The 11823-nt window shown below is 35.6% G+C and overlaps 1 long non-coding RNA gene across 1 annotated transcript; it reads left to right on the forward strand.

Moving 5' to 3' along the window:
• The first annotated feature begins 451 nt into the window (after nucleotides 1-451).
• LOC127850794 (uncharacterized) lies at nucleotides 452-2036 on the forward strand. The gene is made up of 3 exons (XR_008035455.1): nucleotides 452-1006; nucleotides 1264-1449; nucleotides 1743-2036. It is a non-coding gene; the product is annotated as an uncharacterized LOC127850794 (long non-coding RNA).
• The last annotated feature ends 9787 nt before the right edge of the window (nucleotides 2037-11823 follow it).

Genomic DNA, 11823 nt, shown 5'->3' on the forward strand with positions numbered 1-11823 from the left:
TAAAAAGTGCGTCTTTAACAACCGTTTAGCAAATGTTGTACAGAAATTGAACAAGAAACAAAATTGTTGCAGGCTCTAACAATTTATTTACATCAAATGATTAAACATAGACATATATCTCAGTAACCTGTAATAATATAAGGGGCAGTTTGAATAATTACTGGTTGTCCATATTAACCTGTTTAATGTTTACATACTTTATCATACAATTTCAATGCATACCCTATTGCTTACGTTTTAATCTCAAACATTTCTAAAAATTTCCACCTAAATCAGACTGTGTGTAACTAATTAAAAATATTGAAAGTGTCAAAAGTATTATGTGGGTTTGATAGTATCAATTATATTTCCTCAACATAAATAAGTATTTGAACTTTCTTATACTGATATTTATACCCTAATACAATTAATGTCTACCACATTGACCATAAACATACATTTTAAAAGGCAGTTAAAATAATATTTATACTATTAATATTATTTGCTAAAACCATTCAGCATTTTATATTTAAATATTTACAATTAAATATAATGTGTTAAGGGTGCTGTGTATTATTCAATAAATATTTTGGTGTTGAAATGACTGCCTTATCAGTATTTCTCAAATTATGCAATTTTTGGCTTAGACACAGCATGGTATCAGATAAGAGAATAGCCAGTCCCTATCAGTCCTCCATCTAAGCCTAACTAAGGGGTGTTGATATACTTTTGATTTGTTCAGGCACCATCTATTTGAGAACCACAGATAGGAAGTTATTTTTTGAAAACAAGCAGCATCAGCAACTGACTTTAAGCTAGAATTAAGACTTATTATTTTAGTGTAAAATGTCTTGAAATACTTTCAGCATGAAGTATTGTGTGATGAAAAAAATGTGTATTTACTACAATGTGTAAATCAACAATAAAGGAGATTAAAAGTGGGTGGTTAAAGACATATAAAGTGATATGGTCAAGTTCAACAACTGCCTGTATTTTTGGAATACTGAAGAACAGTCTGTTGTAACAGGTTCGTATTTTTAATTCTGCATCCCTTTTTTATTTTGTTTATTGAATTAGTAATGATCATTATCATATTTATGTATTGTCACTGGGAAATGTAAATGGATGAGTAAACGTAATGCAATTTTAAAGAAAAACAACACCATTTGAATTATTATGGCTGTATTTTATGGTTAGTGTCATCTTAAAGTTATTTATACCTATTTTTGGTCATTAATGAACAGATTTTTCCCCCATATTAAATGAGAACTTTTTAATTTATAGGTTAAACCCCATGGAAAGAATGTGCATCATCGCATCGCCTGCCAAAAAAGGGAGCAAAAAAGAGACTACCTGATGTATGGACTTGAATACCAGGTTTTACCCTGCACAAGCTGGCCGACATGAGGAGAACAGGAGTGGGAAAACCGCGCCCTCTCCTTGACCAAGAAAAGCTGGATTTGTTTAGAGGTAAAACTATACAGGGTACTGGTTATTGCATTTTAAAGGTGTCACACTTCCGACCAGTCCACACAGCAAAATGAGACCACGTATCTTGGTACATTTTCGAACAGTATTTTCTATCAAAAGTATTTATTTATGAAAAGCGTTAAGTCACATGTGATCAGGGGATTAAAATTGCAAAATAAACAACCAAAAACAACAAGCAAACAAACTAGTTTTGATTTAAATTTATAATTTTTATAGCAACAAGATTACCATAACAGCAATATTCAACACTTACATTATAAAATATCTTTCAGGACCTGATCAAATGAGATCATGCACGAGACGCATCGTGCAAAGGCCATGACAGTATAATTGTTGCAAAGAAGTTTGACCGGCTAGTGGCAGACTTGGAGAGAAAGATGAGAGCTGCACTCCGCTGCCTCAAAGAAATGCTGAAAGGCCTTGATTGATATGCATCTTTCTTATGTATATAGCTGTTCGTGTGTATATACTGTACATGTTATTATAGTATGCTATTATTTTTTGTTTATTTATAATCAAATTATGTTTATATTTATTTCATCAAATTGCCATTGATATTTAATTACTCATGTATGTTAAAAAATGTTGGTGTACATTAAAGTATAAAAGTGAATTATCTTGTAATTATTAAAATACACAAATATATATGTTTATATAATTATTGGTTTTTATTGCATATCTGAATTAAAAAAAACTTTTAACAGCATATAATTGAATCAAATGTTAAGGCAAAAGATGCACCTTTAACGCACATGTGTGCTTTTTGTGAGTGCGTTTTTTGCTGCCATTCATTTGCGTAAATTGTTCGTTTTGTGTGGGTTATAACTGCGCTTAACGTGCGTTAAATGTGCGCTTTTTGTGAGTTAAATGTGCGCTTTTTTTATTTAAAAAGCGCACATTTAACGCACATAAAAGCGCACATTTAACACACATGTGCGCTTTTATGTGGGTTATAACTGCGCTTTTCGTGAGTTAAATGTGCGCTTTTTAAATAAAAAAAGCGCACGTTTAACTCACAAAAAGCGCACATTTAACGCACTTAAAAGCGCACATTTTACACACATAAATGGCAGTCAAAAACGCACTTATAAAAAGCGCACGTTTAACGCACATTTAACGCACATAAAAACGCACTTTAACACACATGTGCGCTTTTATGTGGTTTATAACTGCGCTTTTTGTGAGTTAAATGTGCGCTTTTAAAAAAAAAAAAGCGCACATTTAACTCACAAAAAGCACACATTTAACGCACTTAAAAGCGCACATTTTACACACATAAATGGTAGTCAAAAACGCACTTATATAAAAAGCGCACGTTTAACGCACATTTAACGCACATAAAAGCGCACATTGAACACACTTATAAAAAGCACACGTTTAGCGCACATAAAGCGCACATTTATCCACAAAAAGCGCACATTTTCTTGTTTGTTTGTTTTTATAAAAACTAACTCGGTAAGAAAAAGCGCACAAAAAACGCAGTGCCAATACCGCCACGTTTAACGCACGCAAAACGTACGTAAAACGTACATTTCACACACTTTTTTGAGAAGGGTATTGACTGTAAGTGATAAACTGCGCTATTTGATTGGCTGAAGGAGATACATTCAATCTAACAGAACGTAACAGAACTTTATGTTCACCCAAGTATATAACATATGTACTAAATATATATATAAATACAATATGGGCAATATAACAAAGTACAATATTAAGTACAATATTTAGACTTCCAATAATGTTTCTCCTTCAGTTTGTAAAACCCTAATCAAAGTTCCACAAGGTTAGCGAAAACAGTGCTGAAATCTAGTAAGTAGCACTGTTAAATAGACTGTCAAAAAATTTAGAGTCATTAATCACAGACGAAAACACGCATTTGCGAAAATTAAGAGCCACAAAAAATAATTTTGGCCAAAAAATGGGGAGCCAAAAAATTTACGGTACTTAGTGTGTGTCCCACTAAAAACTCCCAGTTGTGTTATTTGTTCACTTAGTTTAATCAAAGCGCTGAAGGCACTGAAGTTGTACGCTATTGCATAATCTTCAACTCAGTTTTCAAAATTATGTTATATTGCAAGTTTGAAATGAACACAACCTATTAAAACTTATAAAGAGTGTGTTTTAAAGCAAAGGTGGATATGTGGGTGCACTGTTTATCCTCATATTTATGTTATAGAGATAACTTAGACAAAATAACAACAATATTTCTCTTGTTTTCTTTAAATTATTGAGCAACAATTTTGCCGACATGTTAGACTTTTAATGCATCATGTCTTGTTGTGAGCCGTAATTGAATAATTACCAAGGCCTAATTGATCCACAGTCGCCAATTTGTATACTATGTTTAATTGGATTGAGCTTTTTCAAGCTTTGAAAAAGCTAGTTGCCAAAGTTTTTAGCCCAACTCGTGGCACTTGACATTGCAGACGACAGCAATAATTTCGTGCTGTTTAACATTGCATACATGTATAGTGAATGGTTATTATCATGTGACTGTAAAAAAAGATGTAAATCAGTTTTTTAAATATACACGATGAAATATACATGCACTGGAATTAAATTGGCGCCGTATCAAATTGTTAAAGGGTATTGCTTGTCACACAGTGCTTTCCACAGGATTCTTTTAGACGACCCGGGGCCGTCATCAGTGGAGGGGGAGGGGGTAGGGAGATGAGCCCCGGGGCCGTCATCAGTGGAGGGGGGGTAGGGAGATGAGCCCCCCTCTGTACGTTATTTATGACTTTATTTTGGTCCGTTATGACTCTATAAGAAAAAAGCTATTAAGTCATGGATAACGATATTTATTTTATTGCTGAACACTTTCTCACGCAAAGATACGTATAATCCCAAATTAATCGATTCCCCAATGCATCCATATCAGTCCAACTCGTATCAATTACTGAATACTTACTTCTTTTCCCATCGCTTTTCATTGCCAGATTATCCCGTATATTCCATTTTTAATATTAAACTCAAGAATTTCTTAAACATAATGTCGGCTTGCGGGCGGGCGGAACAAGCTTTTCTGGGCCATAACTTTGTCATTCATTGTGAGATTTTAAAATCATTTTGGCACATTTGTTCACCATCATTAGACGGTGTGTTGCGCAAAAGAATTACATCGATATCTCCAAGGTCAAAGTCACACATTGAGTTCAAAGGTCAAAAATGGCCATAAATGAGCTTGTCTGGGCCATTACTATGTCATTCATTGTGAGATTTTAAAATCATTTGGCACATTTGTTCACCATCATTAGACGGTGTGTTGCGCAAAAGAATTACATCGATATCTCCAAGGTCAAAGTCACACATTGAGTTCAAAGGTCAAAAATGGCCATAAATGAGCTTGTCTGGGCCATTACTATGTCATTCATTGTGAGATTTTAAAATCATTTGGCACATTTCTTCACCATCATTAGACAGTGTGTCGCGCGAAAGAATTACGTCAATATCTCCAAGGTCAAGGTCGCCACAACTTAAAATAGATTGATTTTGAAATAAGGGGGGTAACTATAAACAATCAGTAGCAATGCACATTTTTAGTTGTCTCCCTTAATCAGTCTTTTTTTTCAAATTTCAAACCTGGTTTTGTGACAATTTTGTCCCTTGTTTCTTAAGTAGCAAATGAATTTTGGCATATGTGACTATTAAAAGATGTGATGAAATAATGTCTTATGGAGACGGGGTTTTCCAACTGAACGCATGTATGTCGCCTGACTTGCTGTCCAATAAATACACCCATACTTTTCACGTGACGTTGTACATGTCTGCATGGTTTTGGTGCGCTTTTTACTGAGACAAAGAAAAAGCAGAAATACACGAAGCACTGTAAATTTGAAGCTAGAATTTGTTTATGTCGCATTAACATTAACATTCAGAAGCGTGTTTCAGATTACAAATTTATTTATGCCAATTTGAGAAATCGATAAAACAGTTTAGTGGTATGTAATGAATTCAATTTGTTAAAATTCTTCACTAGTGGAATAAATGATCTATCTGTATTTTTCATGCAATGTCCAGGAGAGGAGCAAATTTGGGATAATTTTCTTGCTCAGAAAAATCTTGTGTTCAGGGAGGGATTCGAACCAGGAACCTCTCGATCTCTAAACCAGCGTTCTACCATTACACCACTGTTCCCACTCATTCATCGTCTGCATAATTTTACTGTAGCTAGTGCAGGCCTACGAGTGCTGTCGCTCATGCAAAGCGTGTGCTCTCATTGGCCAGTATTGATTGTATACGCTCCGCCCAGCATAGCTAACCCCAGACTGACTTGCAAAACTCGCTACATTAGTTGTACTCTATTGCGTCCAACTAAAAACAAGGCTTAGCACATGTCTCTTAAAACAATAGCAATTCCATTCATTAAGTTGATCAGCTGTGTTTGATCTGTCTTTTAAGTAGACCTAATCTGATATCCAAAACTAGCACTCATGTTAAGTGATGTTTGATAAGCTTTCAAGAAGTGTAGAAATTGTTCACATATCCAGTTCAGAGGCTGGCTGACAGATTAAAAAAAGCAGTTAAAATTTGTGATGGAATTGCACAGCAAATCTTAAAGCAATTAACCTCTTTTGGTATTCAAACTTGTGACTGGCAAATCAATATGTCAGATTAGATGTTCTGGTTTACTTACATTTCTTTGTATGATTCACATCATGCTGAAATGGGTCGTCTGCCATTAGCGGCTAGTGAAGCTCCAGAACCGCTGGGGCATCCACAGGGTCTAGTCAGGAGCTAAGATCTATGCTGATGAGATCATGAAACCTTGCATAATGTTACAGCAGACAGGCGAGCTCCTGATCAGACTGTGAGATTGCACAGGCTGGTCTGGAGCTTTATTTCATAAGACACATATTTGCATGATGGGGGTCATAATATAATTATTAAACGTGACAATTTATAACAAGCAAAAACTATTAATTTGTGTGCGTGTTCTGAGAAAACTGGGCATTATACATGTGCGTAAAGTGTCGTCCCAGATTAGCCTGTGCAGTTCGCACAGGCTAATCAGGGACGACACTTTCCGCCTAAACTTGATTTTCGGTAAGGAGGGACTTCCTTGAAACTAAAAATACCATTAAAGCGGAAAGTGTCGTGGCGTCTTAAAAGGATTCAAACTGTTTGCTATTCTGATAGTATTCTTTGAAAAAAATCGAAGAAAATGCTAATTTTAGTAAAATCAGCAGACGACATTTTAGCAGACGACAAATTTCCCAGCATGCAAAGGGTTAATGATATTTAAGGCATTAAAAGCTGCAAAGGTTATCATCTCAGAGGTTATCATCTCAAATGTAATAAATGGTTTCTAAAGAATTCTGTCCACTGAAGTACTCTAAAATATAGCATCCATTTTTATTGTAAGTCTTTATTCTAGCCAGACAGTATTCCCTCTGTGCTAACCTTTTTCATGAAACTCAATCTGGTTCTTTTAATGGCATTTTAGTCTGTAGAGATTTCATTTCTTGTCTAGGACCAAATCACTGTCTGTAATGTCCGCATGGGAAGCATTGGATTGCCAGTAAGTGTTGCAAAGATTGTCACGGAAAAAACTGCTTTCATGTTTCAGATCTTTAATAGTCAATACTGTCGCAGTGGTTTTGATTTCTCCTTTGTCTCCATCACATCTTATTTCTGTTTGTTTATCGTAAATAGTTGGCTGTTATGTCAAGAAGTATTTGACAATCATCCAACTAAAGTTTGTAAAGCAATTCCTTTTACCACTATAATTACTAAGGATTTGTGATATAGTGATGTAATGAGGTAAATCATCTTTTGTTGTACCTGTGTTTTTAAGTTTTTGTTACATTCAATCATCAATCATATATTCATCTTGTACTGGAATGAAAAGTACATAATCGTTATAACTCTAAGTTTTTGGACACTCTTAATTTCAGACACCCCCTTTTTTTGACCAAAATAACAATTTTTTGTGACTCTTTAAGTTTTGGACGTACCAATGTTTATCCAAAATTAATGACTCAAAATTGTTGGACGTTTTATAAAAACAAAGCTTTTTTACCAGAATTCTACCCTTTTGTTCTTATCTGGTGACACTTATATCATGCGTTTTTACAATTGGATTAAGGTCATAAAATATTGCAGAAGAATACCTAAAGGCAGTGGACATGATATTTGCGTTATTGTGTAAATAACTATGCATACCCAGGGATCTCGAAAACGCTTAATTATGTGTATTTGTACGCATAAATTTGAAAAAAGACGCATGTTCCAAACCAATCGAGAGTCCCTGGTACGCATGTTTTTATGCCCCCTTTCGAAGAAAAGTGGGCATATAGTGATCGGACTGTCCACAAAAATTTTCACCCCTGTGACCTTGACGTTGAACTTAGGGTCCGTGTTTAGGTTTCTAAATCTGCGTTTAAGTTTCGAAAAATGCTCATAACTTCTATGTCCCTTGAGATATAACCTTCATATTTGGTATGCATGTGTATATAAACGAGGCCTTTCCATACTTACAAAAATTTTCACCTCTTTGACCTTGACCATGAACTTAGGGTCCGCATTAAGGTTTCAAAATCTGCGTTTAAGTATCGAAAAATGCTCATAACTTCTATGTCCCTTGAGATATAACCTTCATATTTGGTATGCTGAGGCCTTTCCATACGCACACAAATTTTAACCCCTGTGACCTTCACCTTGAACTTAGGGTCCACGTTTAGGTTTCGAAATCTGCGTTTAGGTTTCAATAAATGCTCTCAACTTCTATCAAAGCGTTTATAGGTGGCATATGTCATCCTATGGTGACTGCTCTTTTTTATGCCCCCGAAGGAGGGCATATAGTGCTCGGACTGTCCGTCCGTCTTTCCGTCACACTTTGTGTTTATTTGTTATTAATTTGCTTAATCGGTTGCAAATGGTGCCTTTGGCTTTGTGAGTTTTGGATTTCAGTGGTCTTTTTAGCTCCAGTATTATATATGAAATATATATAGTGGAGCTATCCTACTCACATCGGCGTTCCGTTTCAGTGCCGTTTACGATAGCATGCAAATGTTAACGTTTTCACACTACCCCATTTATTTTCATTGTCCCTTGACATATTGCTTTCATATTTTGCATACTTGTTTATCAACATCACCCAAACCTATAAACAAGAGCAGACAACTCTATCAAGCATTTTGTCATATTTATTGCCCCTTTTATAGTTAGAATATGCATATTATTGATAAATCTATGTAAAAGTTTGCGTACTACCCCAAATATTTCCTATATCCTTTGACATATTGCTTTTATATGTTGCATACTTGTTCAATATTGAAGATAGCAACTTGATATTTGGCATGCATGTGTATCTCATGGAGCTGCATATTTTGAAAGGTGAAAGGTCAAGGTCATCCTTCAAGGTCAAAGGTCAATTATATGGCATATGTCCGTCCGTCCGAAAACTTTAACATTCGCCATAACTTTTTTATGCTCCCGTCAGTCCATCGGTCGGTCAGTCAGTCCGTCCGTCAGAAAACTTTAACATTGCCCATAACTTTTGCAATATTGAAGATAGCAACTTGATATTTGGCATGCATGTGTATCTCATGGAGCTGAACATTTTGAGTGGTGAAAGGTCAATTTTAATGTCATCCTTCAATGTCAAAGGTCCAAGGTCAAATTTGGCAATATTGAAGATAGCAACTTGATATTTGGCATGCATGTGTATCTCATGGAGCTGCACATTTTGAGTGGTGAAAGGTCAAGGTCATCCTTCAAGGTCAAGATCAAAGGTCAAAATAAGCAATATTGAAGATAGCAACTTGATATTTGGCATGCATGCGTATCTAATGGAGCTGCACATTTTGAGTTGTAAAATGTCAAGGTCATCCTTCAAGGTCAAAGGTCAAATTTTGCAATATTGAAGATAGCAACTTGATATTTGGCATTCATGTGTATCTCAGGAAGCTGCACATTTTGAGTGGTGAAAGGTCAAGGTCATCCTTCAAGGTCAAGATCAAAGGTCAAATTTTGCAATATTGAAGATAGCAACTCAATATTTGGCATTCATGCATATCTCATGTATCTGCACATTTTGAGTGGTGAAAGGTCAAGGTCATCCTTCAATGTTAAGGTCCAAAGTCAAATTTTGCAATTTTGAAGATAGCAACTCTATTTTGGCATGCATGCGTATCTCATGGAGCTGCGTATTTTGAGTGGTAAAATGTCAAGGTCATCCTTCAAGGTCAAAGGTCAAATTTTGCAATATTGAAGATAGCAACTCGATATTTGGCATGCATATGTATCTCATGGAGCTGCACATTTTGAGTGGTGAAAGGTAAAAGTCAAGGTCATCCTTCAAGGTCAAGGTTAAATTCAAAATTTTGCAATATTGAAGATAGCAACTTGGTATTTGGCATGCATGTGTATCTCATGGAGCTGCACATTTTGAGTGGTGAAAGGTCAAGGTCATCCTTCAAGGTCAAAGGTCAAATTTTACAGTATTGAAGATAGCAACTCGATAGTTGGCATGCATGTGTATCTCAAGGACCTGCACATTTTGAGTGGTGATAGGTTAGTCATCCTTCAAGGTCAAGGTCAAAGGTCAAATTTTGCAATTTTGAAAATAGCAACTCTATATTTGGCATGCATGCGTATCTCATGGAGCTGCATATTTTTAGTTGTGAAAGATCAAGGTCATCCTTCAAGGTAAAAGGTCAAATATATGGCTTCAAAGTGGCGCAGTAGGGGGCATTGTGTTTCACGAACACAGCTCTTGTCTTGCAATAAAAATGTATAAAAATATCGAAAATTGCGTCAAATCAAGCAGCTGAAATGTACCGAAATTGTCTGCTATTCAAATCCGGACTGGTTTTGAATTTGGTTGCATTGTCAGTGTAAGCATTAAAACAAAAGCGAACCAGGTCTGCACCATAGTAAGCGACAATGCGTGCCCTTTTTGTTATGGCAGAGGGCATGCTAGCTGGGCCAATCAATATCAAGCTCGCGTACACATGAGATAACTTTGTTGAATGAAATGTTAGAAAGGGCGGAGCTAATGGTTCATAATCCGAGTAAGACGCAATATATCGGGAGTTAGAAAGCACGTGCAACATTGATAGTTTGCACATTTATTTGACGCGGGCAACCTACATGTTCGTTATTACTATCATATTGCTCAGAGATGGAAAGAAAAAGCAGTGAAGATGCTAATGCGAATAAAAGAAGATGGCCCAGATGTGGAGGAATTCGCAGCATCAAGTAGTGTGCAGTTGTTTTGTGAAAAGAGGAAGAGAAGAAAATAAAATGCTGTCCAGACTGATTACCTCAAGGTGTTTGAAACTGTTAATCTTATGTTAATATTATACATGTTTAAACTGGAACGCCATCAGAAGGGTTCATAACATTTTAGTATTATTTTAATATGATAGGTCTGAAAAGTATATTTTGTGTGTTGTGTTTCTTACTTAGTTTTGCATGTTTAAATTTGATGTTTGACAATTTGTTGTTATCAAACAGAAAGTGCATGCTGATATAAATATACTATTAATTTATAAAATGTCCAATCTATGTGCCCTGTTATGTTTTTAATGTGTATATGCATGGGTTTAATGGCATTTGATAAAAATGTGTTATGTTAATTGTATCATGACCACTGATTAAAACTAGACATTCAAGTAAGGACTAGTGTAATGTGGGTTTTTAATAATAAAACCAATAAGAAAATTATGTATATTTGGCTGAAAATTTGAAGATGTGTGCAAAATACAACTGGACTACTACTTTTTCCTTTTGGACTCCTACTTTTTCCTTTTGGACTCCTACTTTTTCCAAGGAAGGAGTCCATGGACTCCTGTTTTAAAATCCTAGCAAGAGCCCTAATACCTCTGATAGACAATTGTTTTACCCAACAGCTTAAAATGAAGCATGTCCAAAAGTAATTTATACTTAACAGAGTGTTATTTTACTAGCATGTGCTAGTGTTCATCTTAATTTTTGAATATATGTATTTTTTGCCTCTAAATTTTTGGATACCAGTGTCTTTTTAAATATTTTCGGTATCTAAATTTTTGTAAACGTGCTTCATGAGTAGATATTTGTGAAGCTCATGATTTCCCTTAGTTCAATATTCACTAAGAAAAATTGAGTTGTTGTTCCAGGCTCTCAGATACAGTATGTGCCATCGCCAGCACATCCTTGACCAGATCTGGAATGATTTTTAACCAGGTTTTAAACCAGGTTTTCCGAAGGAAAAAACTGGTTATTAGATTGGCGAATGCGGGCGGGCTGGCTGGCTGGCTGGCTGGCTGGCGGGCTGGCGGAACAAGCTTGTCCGGGCCATAACTATGTCGTTCATTGTCAGATTTTAAAATCATTTGGCACATTTGTTCACCATCATTGGACGGTGTG

The sequence above is a fragment of the Dreissena polymorpha genome, chromosome 11 (genome assembly GCF_020536995.1).
Source record: "Dreissena polymorpha isolate Duluth1 chromosome 11, UMN_Dpol_1.0, whole genome shotgun sequence".
NCBI classification, from domain to species: Eukaryota; Metazoa; Mollusca; class Bivalvia; order Myida; family Dreissenidae; genus Dreissena; species Dreissena polymorpha.